Source organism: Myzus persicae, unplaced genomic scaffold (assembly GCF_001856785.1).
Source record: "Myzus persicae strain clone G006 unplaced genomic scaffold, MPER_G0061.0, whole genome shotgun sequence".
NCBI lineage: Eukaryota > Metazoa > Arthropoda > Insecta > Hemiptera > Aphididae > Myzus > Myzus persicae.
In genome coordinates, this window is record NW_019102823.1 from 815,868 (window position 1) to 837,158 (window position 21,291).

Genomic DNA, 21,291 nt, shown 5'->3' on the forward strand with positions numbered 1-21,291 from the left:
CAACCAATAAAATTATCAAGACGTGTAATCAAATTATAATTCACAAATATATAAACATGTATATTATATGTATATATGTATCATATATGTTTATATATCTGTGTTATAATTATATATTATTTATGCATTTATAATGGCAACGAATGATGTCTTACTAAAGAGTCTTACAAATTTTAGTTAGATCTCCAGCGGTCCCAACAAAAAGACTAAAGACATTTTAATATTCATGAAAAAATACAAAATCTGACTAGCATAGACAAATTTAGGACGTTTCCCCTCATGCCTTATCCCCCTCCCAATCCATTGGATGTCTCCCATCGAACGGGTCAATTCCTCTCCCCCCAGGACAAGCAACAAATATTAAACAATAAAATGCAAATCAATAAATGTACAAATGATTAAATTAATATATAAATATAATTCAATAATAGTTTCACATAACTTTGGTTTATCAATCACTATCCATAAAATTGGGTAATAAATCCATAACGTGAATGATGATAGTCGATAAATGATCACATAATTCGGGTAAAACCAAAGAACCTATATTCTAAACAATTATTATGTGTATAAAAATTATGTATTGATTCAAGGGGGAAACGTCCAGTACCGCTAAAATCATCGGGGGAAAACGTTCAAATACCAGCATAAACTGTGATATTATATAATGATTAGTTGTTACACTCAATTTGAAAGTAATGATAATTAGTAGCCGTTAATAAATTTATTTTAAGCCTAATAACTAGTAAAATTTTGATTTTTAATTTCAACTGGTGTTGCATATAACTTTTTCAATACTTCTCATATCCAAATAACAATATTCACAGAAAAAAAGTATAACAATCCTTATGAAATTTGCTATAACAAATTCCATAAAACCACCTTTAACCACTATAACCCTCTCATATCCAAACTCTCTTCTTGCATAATACCTGACAACCCTCTCCGTCGTCTCAAATGCAAAAGCCAATTATTGAATAATATTTAGAACCTATCACTAAATACAACAATTTACCTCCCCTCTAAGTTCATAAATTGGAAGTAGTGTCATTAGACACCCCCTTCCGTCAAGTTGTCACGTCTAGTACTAATGTCTCACATTTACTTATTGTATTATTTAAAAAAAAAATATATTTGACTTTATTTGAAAAATTACGATCATGGTACAATAAGTAATAATAATAAATGTACTGACAAATAACAGGAATAAGCACATGAGGAGGGAATCACACATTTATTGTATTATTATGTATATAAATTGTAAATATCTTAAAAAAAAACAATCCTTATCAGTTATAAATACACTTTTATTCGAGGTAATTATATCACATTGGGTTAAAGTCAACGTAAATGAAGCAAACGAGTGCATTAAACATAGTAACTGAGCACAGCCACCGTGGGCTATACATAGTCCATACTTTTTTCTTTTATATTTTATAATTTATTAATAAGTTTATATCAGGTTATATATTTTGAACTTTCGATACTAAACTTTTAAAGTACTTCAGGTGAAGTATTCTATACGACCATTAAAGTAATAAAATTCGATATATAGAATAAATAAAAGGAAATAATACGTTCTCTGGTAGAAACGTAAGGCAAAAAAATAAAGTATTGAGGGGGAAAGAGGTAGAAATAAATTTAACAATGGTGTTGTGCGAAGGACAGGGGCTCTATACAGGATTCGATCGATCGGTAACGCGCGTTATGTGCACATAGAAGGAGATGTGGAGGTGGTGGAAAAAACCCTATTGTACGTGACAGTGTGTCTTTTATGAAAGGATCGATCGAAAATAACTATTTTTCAGAAGGGTTATGGTTTGTAACAAAATGGCCGGTCCAAATATAACGAACACCCTGGTGTATCCATCCGGTCCTTGTTTTCCTCGATTTTAAAAAGGGTTTGCATTTTTACATGAACAGCTGCAAATAAATATAAAGGACAAATATGCTGGAAATACCCTTTTTTCAGAATATTCATGTTTTTGACGAATTCGCCGATTTTTTCCACGCTGCTCGAATATTTATTTTTTACCTTTTATTCTCAATACCATATATGGTTACTCCCTGTGGTTTGCGGTTCTTTCTTATTGAAAAATATGTATAATGTATATAAACGATTCAGTTATTCTCCTCTTCGATGAATATAAAATGTTAAACGAAAAATGGTTCTAAAACCCTTGTCCCTTAGTAAGCCATCATAACAATTATTTCAAAAGAAACTATTTATATATATATATAATATATTATATTAGATAGGTAATAGGTACATGATTTGTATTTTTATACTGTATATCATATTTCATTGAAAATCCTTATACTTGAGCTTTCAAATCAATAAAAAATATAAAAACTGGATGGAAATTACTGAATTACGAAACTATGTGAATTTGACTTTTTATTGATTTTAGTCAACATTTTAAGAATTTTTATAAGGTAATATTAATATTGTATAAATAATACTATAAAAATGTTATGATGTGGGTATCAGATGTGAGAGGCGATTGATTAGTGATACATTCAATTGTCATACATAACATAACTATAGGTTTTGAAAAATATAATATAATACTTGGTAGAACTTATCTGAAATATAAATAAATATAATGTAATATTCAAATTTTTTTCATACGGTCAACCAATTAGTTATAGTTATGAGTTTATAACGTATTACTGCATTTAATTTATTTCGTGAACAAAAATAATAATTGTATATCTATGGTAGTATAGAAACAATAAGAAGGGTGATCTATTATATTTTTCTTTTTTACTTATAGATTATATTATATATTAAGAAGAAAGAAATGTAAATGGTATTAGGCAAAAATGTAAAAAAAATTAATTATTAGAAATGTAATAGGCATAAAATATTGTCCTCTTCATATTTATTTTTCACATAATTTATAAATTCATTCATTATTTACATAATTACATTCATATATATCAGAGATGGCAAACCTATGACATGCATGTCACAGAGTGACACGCGCACACTATTTTAATAACACACAAATGTGTAAAAGTTTGATAATGTTAAAGTTTTTGAAAAAAAAATTGAAGTGTTATCGAACTAGTTGACACGCAGGAGAAACAAAATCCAACCAAAATTTTTATTTGACACGCTGGTACAAAAAGGTTCGCCATCCCTGATATATATGGACATATTATGATGTATTACATCATAAACGGATGATGTTCTAATGTAAATTTTAAAATTTTCCTTCGTCCTAATTCCAAATGTAATCATTGTTAAATTAGAATATTGTAGAACTGTTTATTGCTTTTTAGTATTTAATAATATATCGATTATAATCACATTCTTTAATTTTTAAATGTATTAAATGTTATCATAAAAATATATATAACAATTTTTAATTACCTTGAGAAAAAAAGCAATTATCTGTAAATTACATATTATTTGAAAATCATGAATATAATCCATTTATAATTTATACACTTTTCCGAAATAAAAGAATAGATGGTTTTTAAAATATTTCATCAGTTCAATGAGTATCTTATACCTGTAATAAATATGTGAAGGATAAACTGCCAGATTGATAAATCAATAAAAACTTAATATAAGTAGATAGGCAAACATGTTATAGGAATAGGAATGTAGATTAATAAGATTATAAAAATAAAAAAATAATAATTACACTCACGGTGTATTTTTTTTATTTGAAAATTATTTTATACTTGTTTTATGAAATTTCGTATGCGCAACGTTACGTAAAAACGATGCTGAAATGTTTTTCCATAATTTATAATAGCTTAAACACAGCAATAAAAACAAAGTCAATTCTGATTAAACCCTAATACACAAAGTGAAAACTATAAATTATTGATGTACTTTTACCTAGACACAAAAGTTTTATCACATTGTTGATGTGTTAAATTCGAACGATTAGATTAATTATGTACGTAATTATTTTGGCCAACGATAATTTTCTCTGGAAAATGTGCCCGGACACTGCATGTCCAACAAAATTTCATCGGAAGCTGCGACGGCAGCACCGGCGTTTCCTTTTCTGTACCGATAATTGTTTCCAACGGATGACTCAGTTTCTCATAAACGTGACCCCAAACGGCCGGGTCGCTGCAACTACCCTTATTTTCATTCCAAGGCTGAGGGTGAATTTGGTAGCAATCGGAAGGGGGTACGTAAACGGGGTGTTTGCGTGGACATTCGGGAAAAAATAACGAATGACCATTGGGCATCGGGAAGGCACGCGGGCGGCGGGGGAGACGGTTTGAAATATTGCGGTCCCTTTGCACTGCCACCGGACCGCACCACCGCAGTCCCCCGGTTGGATATCGTTTTCTTCTCGTTTTTCACTCGGTGCCCCCGAAAAATCATAAATTCCACTCTTCTTTTTCCTCCGCTCTCACACTTTCCCTCTACATCTCTGTTTCTCTCTCCTGCTGTATTTTTTCCATCAATACTTAATGGCTCGGACAACAAATGTTATTCTGCCGTCGTTGCCCCACGCACAAACACATTAAATCCACCGATCGGCCGCCGCCGCTGTATATATCGCTCTCGCGAATCCTCGCCCTCCTCGTGTGCAGCGATATGCAATTATCATAATTCCGTCCGTCTCGTTTTTTCATTATACACACACACACACACACACGCGCGCGCGTGCGCAAACACACACACAGGCTATATAACTGCCATTATAGGATACCACTTTCCGGATTTTTCTCCAGCGTTGCATTTTGTGGGAAGTTAATAATAAGAGAGGACGTCTCACCCTTATGTGTTGTCTCCGTCTTACAATATTCTGTGCGAGGCATAGTAAATTTAAGTTCAGCGGTTATCGTTTGATTTCGTTTGTTTTAATATTAGAGCAAATTTACCTATTAATTATTTTTAAACTTAAAAGTAACATCATGCCGGGCGGTTTGTTGGAAATTGTATTAAAATTATTTGAAGCGAGTTATGAGCTTGTAAAATGTTACGATTTTAAAGTACCTACTCAAAACTCGCTGCAAAAAAATTAAAATATCAAAAATACAGTCCCGACAAATCATAAAATATACTGTCACCTTTAAATCTCCAATGAAGCTAATGTCATGGTCGTTCGCAAGGGGGTGCCGGAAGTGCATGTCTCCCACTTTTTTAGTTAATACGAATGTCTTACCATTTAAAAAATAAATAAATAGTATATATGCTGTAGCCTGTATAATGAGAGATTTTTGACTTTGCTTCACATTCCGGTTAACATCAACATTGTCCGTGACTAAATACAAACCTAGATTAAGATCAGGTTGGGACTCGTAGGAAAAAATACAGTCTTATTCTTTTCCCTGATTAAACATAATAATATTGGCTGCATTGGCGTACACGCATAATAGTTATTGAAATAATATCAGTAAATTCGTAGAACTCATATTATAGAAAATTAAACCATTAAAGTTAAAGTAAAATACTAAAATGTTATAAATATATATATTATTTGATTTAAAAGTTAAAATTTGTACAAATATAAATATAAGTATCATAATTACATTAAATAGGTACATTTATTAATTGTATTAATTAAAGAACCGAATCAATAAAAAATAAATTCTGTTTGTAAAATTACTAGAAGTAATGAATGTAAGTACTATAATATTTGTGTTATATTTTTTCCTCGTATTTAAAATATCAATATAAACAAATCTCATAATATTTTTAAAAAAATGTTCATGTTACCTTCTTTTTTTTTTATTTCTTTTCTTTACGTTCTTTATGATTCCTATATTGGTACTTATATTTTTTTAGCATATTTAGAAACGTGTGCACGCATTGATGCATGAATTTTGACAAAATGACCAAAATTAAATCAATGATAAAAATATTAACAACACTATTAACCCTTTAAATACTGACTAAATAACTTATAATGACCAGTGTCGAAAACTGTGTAGTGTATCATACGTTCAAAAACAAAATAATACAATATCTGTTATAAATAAATCATGTACTGAAATATTCAGTTAGGTATTTAAACATCATTCAAACTCTATTTAAACGCTTGCAGGTTTGGTCGGTGTTTAAATTTGGCTATGTTATCTAATAATCTAGCCAAGTCCAACATACGCTAATGACTAATGGATACTAAAACAACATTTTCCATTACTAAAATATTAATAATACTCTTTGACTTTTGTTACATGATATAAGATAATTTAATCTCTGGTCAGGTGACACTACTGAGGGTCTTCCTATTCGAATATTTCATAATGTCATATAAACTTTGTCATCATACTTACTGATTATTGTAAAATAGATTGTAAATATATGTTAAAAAAAAAAAAAAAAAAAAAAAAAAAAAAAAAAAAAGATAATATCCATTAAAAGGTTAGCATTCCTTGATCTATACAGTATTCCATAATACAGGTACATTTTAGTATTTTACATTGTAATACCGATACGTATATAGCACGTCAATACCTATATGGCTATAAACTTATATCAGTTTAATGAACTTTATAATTTATTATAAATTATTAATACATTCTTATTTAGTTTTAATCATCGATTTCATTATTTCAAGGAAAAAAAATCTGAACATTTTACTAGCCAGGCTGCAGTGCCGCATTTTAATTTTTTGCATTTTTACCGTGATTATAAATACACGGGAGTGTAAGTTTTTCTCAGAGATAATATGTATAGGGTTAATATAGTACATTATTTATTAGTTATTACATTTATTAATATATTAATTCATTAATTTTGTTAGTTAAAACAACCAAAAACCTATTTGGTATTTTTCTCTTCATTCAGACTTAGCCGGTGTAGTTTGTAACATGAACAATTAATATGGTTAAAAATTACATTACGTTTTGTTGCAAGTTGGAGAAATTACTCTTTATAAACGTGAATACACTCGGACGTTATTACTTATTTTACTAGTTGTTGCTGTCAATCGAAAAATCCATTTCTATTTTATTAATTATTTGTCTGACTACAGAATACAAAGTTATTTCTAATAAGGAAAAAAAGTTATACATAAAAAAAAAATGTATAACTAGGGACCATAAAATATAGTATTTAAGCTATATAATATTTTAAAAATTAATAAACCTATCACAACGAAAATGTACAATTTTACCAAGAGTTCCTTGTAAATAAAATGACTAGCTTATTTTGTGTAGAAACTTACTTAATTATTACATCTAATTTCCAAAATTTAAAAATAGAATTTTTAACGAGAAATCATTTAGTTACGAGTAGGGAGTGAATTTGATAGTAAATAATAGGTGAATACACAATTTTAGGGAATACAAAAAATATACATTAAAATTTGATTTTGATCAAAGTAAAACGTATTCGTACTGAATCACGGAAAAAAGTACTATAGTTGATTTTGAAATAAATTAATATTCTTTAATATTACTTATTATTAATTAGTTCTTTACATATACCTTACTAATTAGTGTAATATTCACCTGTACATAAATTTGATAATTTTAATTAAGGTTACCTATTTACCTATCAACAATAATAGGTTCTTCGAGCGCCGTATCAAATCCGCCGTAATCCCCGACGAAGCTTATTGCTGCAAGTTTTTTCAGTTAGTTGAAAGCTGGTAATAAATAAATCTTTCGTTAAATATTATATGTTTTTATAAGTTAACATACAAATTGACAATAATTAGTTGGTACCTTCGATCTACCTATAAGTTATAACTTATAACAAATAATATGTTCTGTGGAAAATATGTTCAATTTGTTGTAAATTGTAATGAAGACCATCGTAATAAATAAGGTAAGATAGGTAACGACTATGATATCGTTATATCAGTTTTATAAATAAAAACTTAAATATTTACAATATTTGTATCGACTTATAACTTTCAGGATAATTCTTTCTATTTTCCATATTTTATAATACACACGAGACACAAGTGTTTAACCGAAATTCGGAAAATCTACTTAGTACACAGTGCATATAGTTACAACTTAAATCTAACATTTATTTGTCTGGGCGCCTGTCGTCTGTGTGATCTCATCACTTAATGACTTTTCAAGCCATTGAGGTCTGGTAAAAACTCAACTTTTTTTAAATCCTAGACGAATTCCATCAGAATAATACCAAATTGGATTTTTCAAATTAAGATAAGCTACAATATAGAACTATAATCTATAGAAGTAATAAAAACCATCCAGTTTAAAGGGTTTAAATATTATTTTTATCTACATAATAATTTATCGTCCCTAATTATGACTTTAAAAAAATAATTGTATTCTATTTACACAATTAGAACTGTATATGTTCATTATTTGTTAATCTTATTATCTATATTATGATTCTTTTTTAATCAAACCTATTGAAGCCAATCTTAAATAGTGACAAATTATACATGTTCCGGAAGACTGGACATCCTACTTTTCGGATACAAAGATAACACTGAATATTACAATGTAATTAGTAATATTTATATCGATCACATTTATTAATGATTAACAAATTAAACACTGCTGTACATAATAATTAATAAATAATACCTAGTAAATATTAAATAATACTAATTTTATTTTGAACTCCGTAATAATATTATATCAATTTAATTCATATAAGAGTGAAACACTGTAAAGTTTTATAACTACAGATTGAAAAAAATAGTAGGTTTATACCGTATACACACGAAGAGATGATTTTTATAAATTTATTTTCGCGTGAATCATAAAGTTCTACAGAACGTACGTGCTAGCTAGGATATGGCCACTGTATGCTGAACGCTGAAGTTGTTTTGTACATTAAATTAGAATTTAAAATATAAAAAAAATAGTAAGTAGATCTTTACATCTCATAAACTATGTAATAATGCGATTAACATACTTACATTTTTTATTTTTTATTTAAAATGCTGTTGTATAAAACTATAATCTGAGGGATTACGTTTAGGCCACCCGTTGAAAACCATACTTATATTTGTGTTACATTGTGTTTAGATACCTGAATTGAAATGCTTTTTTAATGGTTTGCACCTGATTAAAACATAGAATGATGCACTGTGTCACTAAGCACAGCCACACAGGTATAGCGATATCTGTATTTTCTTGGTGGTAACGGTAGCCGCTGTATACAATTTTTTCCGGTACAAAAACTGTTATTAAAATGTTTTCGATTATAATAATATTATATATTTCATACACCGACATATCAATATCGTGCAGCGTAGGTACATAATATTTTCCTCCTCGTGGACCGTTCGCGTGTCCGCCACCACTGCACCGCGCCGCCGCGAAAATCGTAGGCGGACATCCAGCCCGATCCCCACAATGTTTTCGTACACATAAGTGTGTACCTACCTATATAACAATAATAGTGATAATATTAATATTAATAATAATAATAATATACGCGCGTGCAGCACGGGCCAACGCACCGCGCACTGCCGCCGAACAATGCGCGGCGAGGGACGAGGTGTGCGCAGAAGTGTGGTGGTGGTGGTGGTGGTGCGTCTGCAACCTCAGGGCGGCGAGCAGATGGTAAAACGCGACGGCGGCACAGGGTGTGTGTGTGTGTGTGTGTGTGTGTGTATGTGTGTGTGTGCGTGTGTGTGTGTGTGTGTGTGCGTGTGTGTGCGTGTGTGTGTGTGTGTGTGCGTGTGCGTGTATATAATATTAATAATATATACCTTGGTATATGTATATGATTTCGCTTACCGTCGGGCGTGTGGGGCGACGGCGCGGTCGCGGGTCGGCGGACGGGTGGGGTGTGGGGGCAAAACGTAACGTAATAATAATATTTCCTGTGGCACGCGTCTGCGTCTCATTATATTATAGCGCGCGCACGCTGGCGATGGCTCTAGCGCCCGGGCCGACGGGATCTGTTCACTAACACCTTCCGCGACGTTAATTACCCGCTACACCCGCGCAGCACCGTCGTTGGCCGCCGCCGCCCCGCGACGACCGTAATGGTATTTTAACCGTTCAACTGCAATATACATAATATTATTATTTATTACAACTATGTATAATATATTATTGTATTATATATTAATATTATACACCCACTGCAGCATTTGTCATTTTGTAACTTTTCTCTGTTTTCGTTCTCATCGTCGTTATAAAATATGTATAACGCAGCGGATCGGTTGTACTTTATTGTATATCTTGTATGTGATGGTTTCATATCTAGCGAGCGTTATCTCATACAACACTGAACACAGTATGAGAATTGAGAAGCATGTTAAGTATAACTTTCGTAATACAATATTGATTCTATATTTATTTATTACTTGCTTATAATAATAATTTGGATGTCTAGAAAATCACATTAATAAATACGCAATATAGTTGTCGGCAATGGTCCGATTCGCCACTTTTGATATCCTCTTATCGGCGAAGTTGGAGTACTAATAAAAATAAAATTAACACTTTTACAACTTTCAATTCTTTGATTAGTCTCTACTAACTGAAATGGTTCTAGGTTTGTTAAAAATTATTTTAATTATGCTGTTTTGATCTTTTAATAATATCTTATGATACACGGAATCACTTAACTATTTTTCGCATAAATGGTTTTTATGTCTAATTTTTAGTTTTTAAGCCTTATGTGCTATTTTATTTTAGTATAAGATATCCGTGTATTACATATGATTATACGGCAGTTTGTACAATGTAACTTTATGCTATAGTGGTGATTGAAAAAAAGGAAATACTTATTACAAGTTACAACAATTTTCTTACAAATTCATAATAAAATAAGATACTTTAAACCTAAATGTATACACACAATATTGATACAATTTTATCGTTTATCAAACGTTTATTAGGTTATTATTCGAAGTAAACGATAAGTTTTCATAATTTCTATTTAATTCAAGTATAGCGGTGGGGTAAACAGATATTTAATTAATAATTATCAATAGTAACACAATTAAAATTATCTTAGTGTTGTGTCGTTAGCCATCAACCATCATTCGTCAATGTAGATCACTGATATCCACAAATATGTAATAAGATTGGTGTTTGAAACTATACGTGATTCGTTATCAAGTTTACCAAAAACGTACACTATAAATTAAAAAAAATGTTTTTATTCCAGTTTAAGAGTACTGGCATTTTTTCGTACCTCAAATTACGATATGTCATTTAAGCACAGTTTTTTAGACTGTTTGAAAACGAGTACACCATTTTAACTATTGGTCATTTGAACTTGATTTGAAAAGTCTATTTGAACATGGATTTTTACCGAATCGTTTTTCTTGAGGATTGTTTTGTAAAAATAAAAGTCAGTAATTTTCTTCACACATTCCGGTATGTATATTATAAACAAAAATTGTTTTTTCGAAATTGTTTAAAATATTATCATTAATGAAAGTATTTATATTTATTTTATTTTATTTATTTAAGAATTATAATTAATCGACACTTGTATAGTTTTGAACATCATCAATTGGAATTAAAACACTTTTTCTCATTGTTATAAAAATAACTTTTTGCACTTCCACTAAGTACCTACTTAAGGACAAAAGAACGATGGTTTAATCATTTATTGAAATGTTTAAAATATATTATTAATTTATGCATATTGTATAATATATACATGCTATAGTACACATTGACATTGTATTCAATATAAATTATATGATAAACGATATATGTTCTGGAAATTAAAGGCTATGCAATATGAACTCATTGGAGCATTCTATAATTTTATAATATGGAATCTATGTCTATGTCTACTTATACTTATGTATATTAGAATAAAACAACTATTCGACATAGCACGCTCTAATTGGTCGTTGAAATTGTAACCACATCTTCTAGAATCAAACGTCATCAGGAACATCAAGAGTACGTCTAGGTCTACATTCTATGTTTACAATTGGAAACCAATCACCTTCGATTTTTGGAGAAGTTTTAAATCTACGGTACGCACGAAGACGACAGCGATATAAACGTAGACAATGGACAAGACGACTTTTGTCAATATTGATAAATGCTGATTAATATTGTTAAATGGTTTTTATCTACCGTATACAAATACGGCGCTCGTAACCGGATAACCGCTATATTTTATACGTTTTTCAGTGCTAGGTCGTTAACCACGCAGCGCAGACCATTTTTTTCGCGTTCATCGTGATTCGTGGCGTCTGATTCTTGATCAATAAAAGGGATATTTCCCTTTTCCATCCTGAGTAGCAAAGTGCACCTTGTGTAAGCTTTATTATACAAATCATAATTGATTAGTGTAATATTGTTTAAAAATCAATATTTTGATTCAATCATTGAATAATTGAATACATATTATTCATAATGTGGAAAGTGAATAAAAATTTTGTTTTTGTTAATATTATATTGAATGAAAACTGAACACTGCAGCACTTCACTAATTATTCCAATACATAAATGTAATAAACTACAGTCGAACTAAAAATAGGTGAGTACTGAAAGTTATAATTTATTTTTAAATATACATTATACTATATAATATTTATTTATGCATTTATTTTTACACATTTTAATGTTCTATTAAGTTTTAGTTTTTAAATTGTACCTGTATTTCCTAGTTTTTTTACCTAAGATAAATAGACATAACTTTATTTTTGTGCCTATAATATATGATGAGAACATATAAAGATAAGTTAATTGATTTGATTTGTATACGGACGTTTATTTATTTAATTTATTATCAGCATAATTTATACCTATCCTAATATACAGATAGCAGACATACAGTGACAATACAATCATTTTTCAAGCAACACAATTAAATTTCTTGGTCGGATAACATTACCTAAATCGTGACTTTTTTCATATGCTAGGGTGAACCTAAATAAGAATTATCCATTTACGTTTAAGGAACATTTAAAATAAATTTGTATGTCTCTTAGGAAGCGCATGTGCAGGAAAACTTGTATTTTATAAATAGCTACGTCTATTTTTGATACCATATTTGGGTAGGGCTATTTTTTATAAGTAATTTTGACTAAACAGAATAACTTCTAACAATATAGGCTCTAAAGTTTAAAATGACCGAATGAGAGCCATTTCAAACGTAATATAATTAAATAAAGTGGTACTATTTTAATCAAATAATATTATTATTGAGTAAAGGTATAAAAAAAACCTAAAATCATTAAAAAAACAAATTACGTAGGTAATTGAATAAATTCAATCATTTAATAAATATAAAAAAACATAATTCTGACGTATCATAAATTTGTCTTAACTAAGTTAGGTGTGGCTTTAGGTGTGGCTTATCAAAAAAGACCTGATCTAATTTAAAAACCGAGAAATTTAGTGTTACCTGAAAGAATGATCAAACTACATCAAAATATTTTTTGAAAAAATACAACTAAATTATACTTATTACTTATTAGTTATTATCGATAATAATGGATACTTTACAGCAGAACAAGCATTTTTGCTTTTTTGGTATAGCTGTGAAGCACAATTTTGGCATTTTACAGTAAATAATTTCACTTCTATAGCTCTACAAGAAAAATGAGTTACAACGATAATGCCACCATGCATCTATTTTATTGTTGTAAAAATTGTTATCTAAATTGTATTAAGGTTACCGCTGTGGGGCTGGTCTGTAAATAATTCATTTTACCTGTGACCTGTACTGCAGTAGTATTAGCTCACATAATACACCATTATAGCCGATTATTATGAGACCCTGGTTTCTTCATATTTTTTTGAACTCACATATTAGTAAATTAGTAATCACCCGTTGTTGAATTAGTGGATTTTTATTTCTTGTATTAGATTCTGGTAACATTAGCACTACGACGGTACAAACAATTTGCACCCGCATGTATAATTTATAATTATTTCATACATATTATATAAATTATAAATGAGTATAATGTATAATATGTGTAAGCGTTTGACGATTAAATGCAGCAAATGTGAATCTAATAGCCAAATAATTACATATATTATTATATCACATGATACGTATACATGCGTGCTTTAAAATTATCTGAATGAATACACACACCCTATTATAAGTCGTTTTCATAATGACGGCGTTCTACTTTTTGTATTCAAACCCTTTTTATAAAGTGGAAATATTTTATGATGGGAGTGAAAAAGGAACGTTGATGATCATTGGTAGATGGTTTTTTTTACGTCCCCGAGTTCATTATGCAGGTTGGGAAAGAAAAAAAAAACAACCCTTCTATAATAAAATGTGTGTTACAACCAATGGGGATGAAAGAATACAAGGTCGAGGGGGACTGATGCTTTATTTTTTTTACATGCCCGGGATATTTTTTTTACTCGGTCCTTCATTTTTTTTTCATAATCGTTTATGTACGGTACACCCATTTATATGATTTTATTGCATACAAGCAGGACCTGTCAAAAGCGTTTAGTTATAGGTACACGTGGTCAAAAATAAAGTAATAACGAATATTATATATAAATAAAATAAACATCCTTATTCACGGTTTCTTGTTGGATACGATAAAGATTTTGTTTTGTATTTGAGTATAAGAAAGGAAAGGAGGAATTTACAACTCGTGTATACTGCGGTATGTTATGCGAAAGGATTGCCACTTGGAGTTATATTTAGTGTTATTTTATTTCATACTGAATTTCTATCGAACCACGTTTACATATTCGACTGATAACTTAAAATATTTTTAAAACTGATCTATAAATCAAGATATTAATATTATTATCATATAATCATATTGACTATATTTATACATTAATTATAATTTCAAATGTCAAATTGACATAGACGACAGACGGTACCTACTTAATTAATAACCGTATTTTAATCGTCCTGTAATACCTGTAACTGATTAATTTTATTTTCAGTCTTTAATATAACTCGGATAATTTAAGTACGTCTCAATAAGAAATTTCAATTTAATTTATTTTATTTCTAAACAAAAATTAAAAGGTACCACAACTGACAATTGACAAAAACTTATTTTTAAACGATTTCTAATTTTAAAATATTCAGTACCTATTAGACAATAATAACTATTAGGACTTATTATTTTATACTTACCATTTTATTAAGTGTTGAGTGTCATAACAATAAGTCTTATTTTATTTTTTAAAAATATATTCACACTACAATAATTATTATCATTTTTTATATGTATATCTATTATTATATATATAGATACCATGATATGCACCTATATGGCTATATCTATTTTAAATTGTTAGATGTTTGTTACTTAAATATAAGAACACATTTTTTTAAACTATTCAACTGTGTTAATAATATTTAATATTTATTCTTCTATTAAATTAATTTTATTCTTATTTTTATTGCACTATAATAAATTAATACTTACTTATTAGTTACCTACTGAAATTACTTTATAGAAAACAGACATAATTTAATATTTTTATTATTATTATTAAAATTATAATTATTATTTATTTTAATTACACTTTTCATATGTAATAATAAGTACAATACGTCAAAACCTTATTATACATGAGATTTTACTAAATAGACACGACTCACCTATCATTAAAATCTATAACATTATTATTTAATGGTTTTTTTTAAGATTTTTTTTGGCACCAAGCGTCAAGTTTATCACTTAATAAATCACGGTACCATTTCCTTTCAGTCTTTTAGTCTTTTATATTTCTTGGCAATATTTAGAGAGGCAAGATTTTTTTTAAGGATGTATCGGAGGTTTGGGAATGACTACGATGGTTGTATACTCGTATATTACTGTAGAATTGTGTTTATTTGTATAGTGTTTTCATTATTAGAATACTGTACTTCTGTATGTATAAAAAGGTTAGTTTGTTCTTTACAAAATATGATTTAAATAGCTATAGAACCTAAATTTTATTCTGGATTGTATGGTGTGCAAGTTTTTTTTATGAAGCACCAGATTCGACTGACGCTTTGGTTTTATAAGGAAATATTAAACATAATATGTTAATGTGTACTATGTGTTAATGTGTATTGTACATTGTGGTTTTGAATTTTGAATTTTAATCTGGATAAGAATTTTTCCAATTCAGTGATTAATTCTTGTAAATTTAATGTACAGTTACTCAACTAATCAAAGTATCGTATTCATTTTTTGGTAATTAAACAAAATTACAAAACTATTGTAATTTTTGAAGTTGGGGAAAAATACACTATTGTCTATACCAGTGGTGCGCAATCTGGGGGTTGCGAAATTGTATTAGGGGGTCGCCAATAATTTTACACCAAATGACAAGTTATATAATAAATATATTATGTTATAGGTTTCTCATTAAAATAATTTATTAGTAATTTTATAATTTAAAAAATATTAAAATGTTAATTATCATTAGNCAAATGACAAGTTATATAATAAATATATTATGTTATAGGTTTCTCATTAAAATAATTTATTAGTAATTTTATAATTTAAAAAATATTAAAATGTTTTTTATCTTTAGATAATATAATTTTGTATTTTTTTTTCATGTTTTGGATTAATTAAATTAAAGAAATATTAAAATTAACGATTTAATTTATATGAATAATATGTTTGTATACGTTAAGACTGTGAAGTAAATATATATTATACACTTACATAATGTTGGTAGGGGGGGGGGAGTCGTATTACAAAAATAAATATACTTTTGGGGGTCGTGGATCAAAAAAGGTTACGCACCACGGGTCTATACAATAAATTTAAATTACACCTTACACTTTTAAAGATAACGGGGTGTCTTTTATTTTTTTGTAGTATCGAGAACCAGAGGGGGGACCGCGTTAGCATTACTTTCCCAAAACGGGGTGTCTTCAATTGTAGATTATTTAACTCTGTCGCATAAAAGCGTATATTGCAATTTCTTTTTCTCATAGAACTAAAAACAATAAATGTGATTATAAACGCATTGGCTTGGAAATAGTTTTTAATTTTAATATAGCCATCGATTAAAAATGTTTGAAGTAACTAATAGTCAGTTAAAGTGATTAGCAAGATAGGGTTTATATCATATATAGACCTAAATGCAGGTTATTTTTGCATTATCATTATTATTGATAGGTACAACTCAAATACCTAAGTATGTTATTGTTAGTTAATAATAAGTATATATTTATAGTATTATAGTTTAGCACCTATGTATTAATTCATTTGAATTTTAATGTATTGTTTTATGTTTAGTTACCTACTATTTTTTTTTGTTAATTACAAAAACAAAATACCTGCTAACACTTAGGAGTTTTTCAATAACAAACCTATTAACAAATTGTCTGCTATAGTATTTAGTGTTTACTTTAGAAAACTATTAATTATATAGGTATTGCATTAATTCTTAATTCTTAAAATTTGTTTTATGTATCATTAAAATTTCACTAGTGTTTATCACTGTTAATAATGTTGAATATTAATATAATAAGAGTAAGTTGGGTTTTTACGGTTTTTAATGGACAGGAATGGACAATTTCATTGAAAGTCTAAAGCATGCTCGTATAGTTTTCTCGTCTCTCTACCGACCTAATATTAATAAATATTCGTTTTACACTTCTCATATTTTAAAAAACATGTAATTTTATTTATTAGAAGAATATATGTTTTTCTTGATTTTTGAGATACAACATCCATCAAGAACTTCTTCGGGGTCAATTAGGAACATCCTTGGACTTAGGAGTGATTCATCCCTGCATAGAAAATCCTTCGTGAAAACCCATGTATCTTGATACGAGACAAGAGTAGTCAAAATCAATTGGTGTAATGGTAATAATATACTTTAAGAAATACCTATAGGTACCTTTTTTTTTTCTTTTTTTTTAGTTTTTAAATCGACGACGCCGTGGGAACCGCTTGCGCATTACTTTCACGACCCATAGGTACCTATACCTCCAACATATTATTTAATATTTATAAACTAATAATTAACCTACATTTTTTATTTTATATAATAAAATATAGTACAATTAATCGTTAGGATTAGTTTTTTCTGTCGTCTTAATATTTGTACCAACAATAATTCGTGTTGTCGTGTACCTATAAATATTTTATTTTTCAATTTTGCAAACTGGGTTTTTCTTTTTTTGTTAGTTTTCAATTTATAATTATATGGAACAAAATAATGGATATAATATAAGCAAAAGAAAAAAGTTTCTAACTGATTTTCATAAAATTGCATTTCAAGCAGAGTAATAATAATACTGTAATATTAATGCAATAAATTATAAAAAATTAGGTACTTAAACATATTGTACAAATGTTATCTTATTTTAATAATAAATATAATATTTGTATAGGTATATTGCTATAAATTAATGAAAAAAATTATCCAAATGTAAATATGTATTTAATATATTTTGCGAAATTTTTTAATGGATATTAAAATAATTTCACTGTCCATTTGATTATTTAGGTTTTGGGAAACTTCCCATATATTTTACAATCTTACATATTTTTTGTTACCTTTTTATTAAATACATTACGATAATAAGATCCTACAGCTTTGTTATTTTCAAAGATTAAAATTTAAAAATAAACATTTTCGTTTCTAAAATGTGTATTTAAAATTATAATTGCTATAGGTGCCTAAACCTTATAAAAGGTAAGTAAAAAAACATAATTCCGTGGGTTAAAAAACTATAGTATTAAATAATTTAAATCGTAACATTTACCTTTGCACTGAAAATTAAAAGATGTTTACCAAAACAAAATACTATTTATAATATCCATTTAATAAGTGAACGAAAAATCTCTGTGGGATGTAAATATCGCTATCGTTTTAAATAATTATTAAGCTGCAAGTACCTATTTAACGTTGTATGTAAACATTTTACCAATAGCTTGTAAATTTAATAGTTATAAAATATTTAATGTGCCCATTATTTATTAGATATAACGTATAATATTATTTTACTTTATGTTTGTTACTAATATACTATACGTTTGTGAATTTGTCTTACTATCTTATTATGTACGAATATCACATTTAAACCGTTTGTCACAAAATACAATTTTAATTATAATAATTATATATTTATAAAGGTAAAAATGTGTCTTATCTTGAGTGAATGATTTAAACTAATTAAAACGACTGTGGAAAAAATAAAAATTATTATAAAAACCTGATATCCATCCAATTTAATTGTTGTTATGGTTTATTTTTATATAAGATATAAATATATATACGACTATAACAAATAACAATAAGTCAATAACTTGTAATGTGTATTTATGATAGAATATAAAATATAAATAGGTGGCATATTTAATATTTTATTAAGAACAATAAAAACATATAAATACTTTTTTATTAAATTATATTGAAACATACTTTGTATGAAAAAGATTTTCAATGCTAACATCTTCAAACAAATACTTAAATAGTTATATTAAATATGAGGTTTGAATACTTTTTTGTAAAAATAAATAGAAGAACCTCGTTTTCTACATTTAGATAAATCATACCCTGTGGCTTTCTGCACTTTAAATATTTATATAGTAGTAGAAGTAGGTAAATAGTAACTAATAAGAAATGAAATAACTATAAAACAATTAAAATTTAAAACTCGGATTAATTCTATAAACTACAATCAAATTAATTAATCAGATTAAATAATGATTATACTTAACAGTTTTATATAATACTAGCTGTTTTGCCCGATGTTATCCAGGCCAAAGATTTGTTTAAAAAAAAAAATTTGTGAAAAAAAATGTTATGCCATGTTTTTACTTATTATAATATTATAGTAGGCAATGTAATATGTAATCTATGATAGCCACTTAAATAAAATGCTGAAATGCAAAAAAGCTGTAAAAAATGCATGTGTGGTCTATCCATTTTTAACTATAGTGGTTGAAATATGCTTAAAACCTTAATGTGATAAACTCTACGATTTAAAAAAAATCAAGATAACCGATTGCGCTGTTCCTGAAATTGTTACAAGTAGATTTCACGTACCTAGTTGGATTAGGTATTCGTATGCTACTTAATTATTATTTAACCTGACCACTATTCAAATGTGTACCATGGTACTAAGTGCACTTAGTTTGATTATTATTATCAGATTTAAATATCTATACTAATACTTATTTAAGGCAGGTACTTCTTAATTATAGGTAGAGTACACGGTTTTATTCATATACATTCAAGCTTTGTGGGTTTATAGCCATTGGTTTTGTCCATATATTATTTTCCAAAATTCACTATTTTATGCACTTATTACGTTAGTATAGGTGAATACTCTAACCCGGGGTCGGAAACCTTTTTGATGTCAAGGGCCAAAAAATAAATATAACATTATTCAAAGGCCTCAATTTGAATAAACTTATTTTATTCTAAAGAAAAATGTATAGTCACATATCAAATTTAGTTAATTTAAGTTCTGAACTGTAAGGTTTATTAATTTAACAAAATATCTACAATGACTATAAACAAACAATGTTTTAATCAGCAGTTTCCAATCTATACTATTTTAGTTCGTGATGTTTATACAAATTATAAATTTTACTAGCGACCCACATCAAATTACAATCAGAGCTCAATACTGTTATAATTTAAAAATAATTATTTTGTGAATATTACATATTTATCGTATATTCGTATGTTACGTATCATTACATCATTGCTATATAGTATTGTTCACATTATGAGTACATTAAGAATGTTTTAATATTTCTAAGTATTTTAAACTCATAGTATAGGCAGGTAGACTATTCGAATATTTAAACAACGAAAATAAATTACTTTCAAAAATTATAATTGCCTGCAGTTGTTACAACATGTTACATCTATAGAGTAGAGTAACATCTTATACATTCCTACTAATAAGTAACAACTAACATCCATTGTACTATTGTAGTAGGAGTATCCCTACTATTGACATTTTTTAACAGATTTTATAATGTTATTTAGACATTTTTAATAGCTTTAATGGCCCATAGGTACACCTAAATGGTATTATGAATATTTATAATTCGGAAATTCCGATTACTCAACTTGTTTTTAACCATAATAATCTCTGCGTTGTATAAAAAAGTTTTGTAATTAAAATTCATAATATTGTAATATACGGAATAAGATAACACAGTATCAATGTATTGTCTTACAATAGATATTTAAATTTCAAACCATTTTGATCAGGCTTTCACGAAACCGAAGTCTATTTGCTGATCTTCAGGTTGGTGCATAATATATAAAATAACTTAATTACAATAGGAAATTTTTATTTCCCAAATAAAAATAAATAATTATTAATAACAATAATTTATGTTGTTTAAATGATAAGCCCTTGAGGTTTTATTTTTTATGATCGCCTACTAATTCTGTTGTGATTTAGAATATTCCATAATCCAAAATATTTTAAATGTTTATCAATCATGTGTGAATAGTGTGTTGGTATTT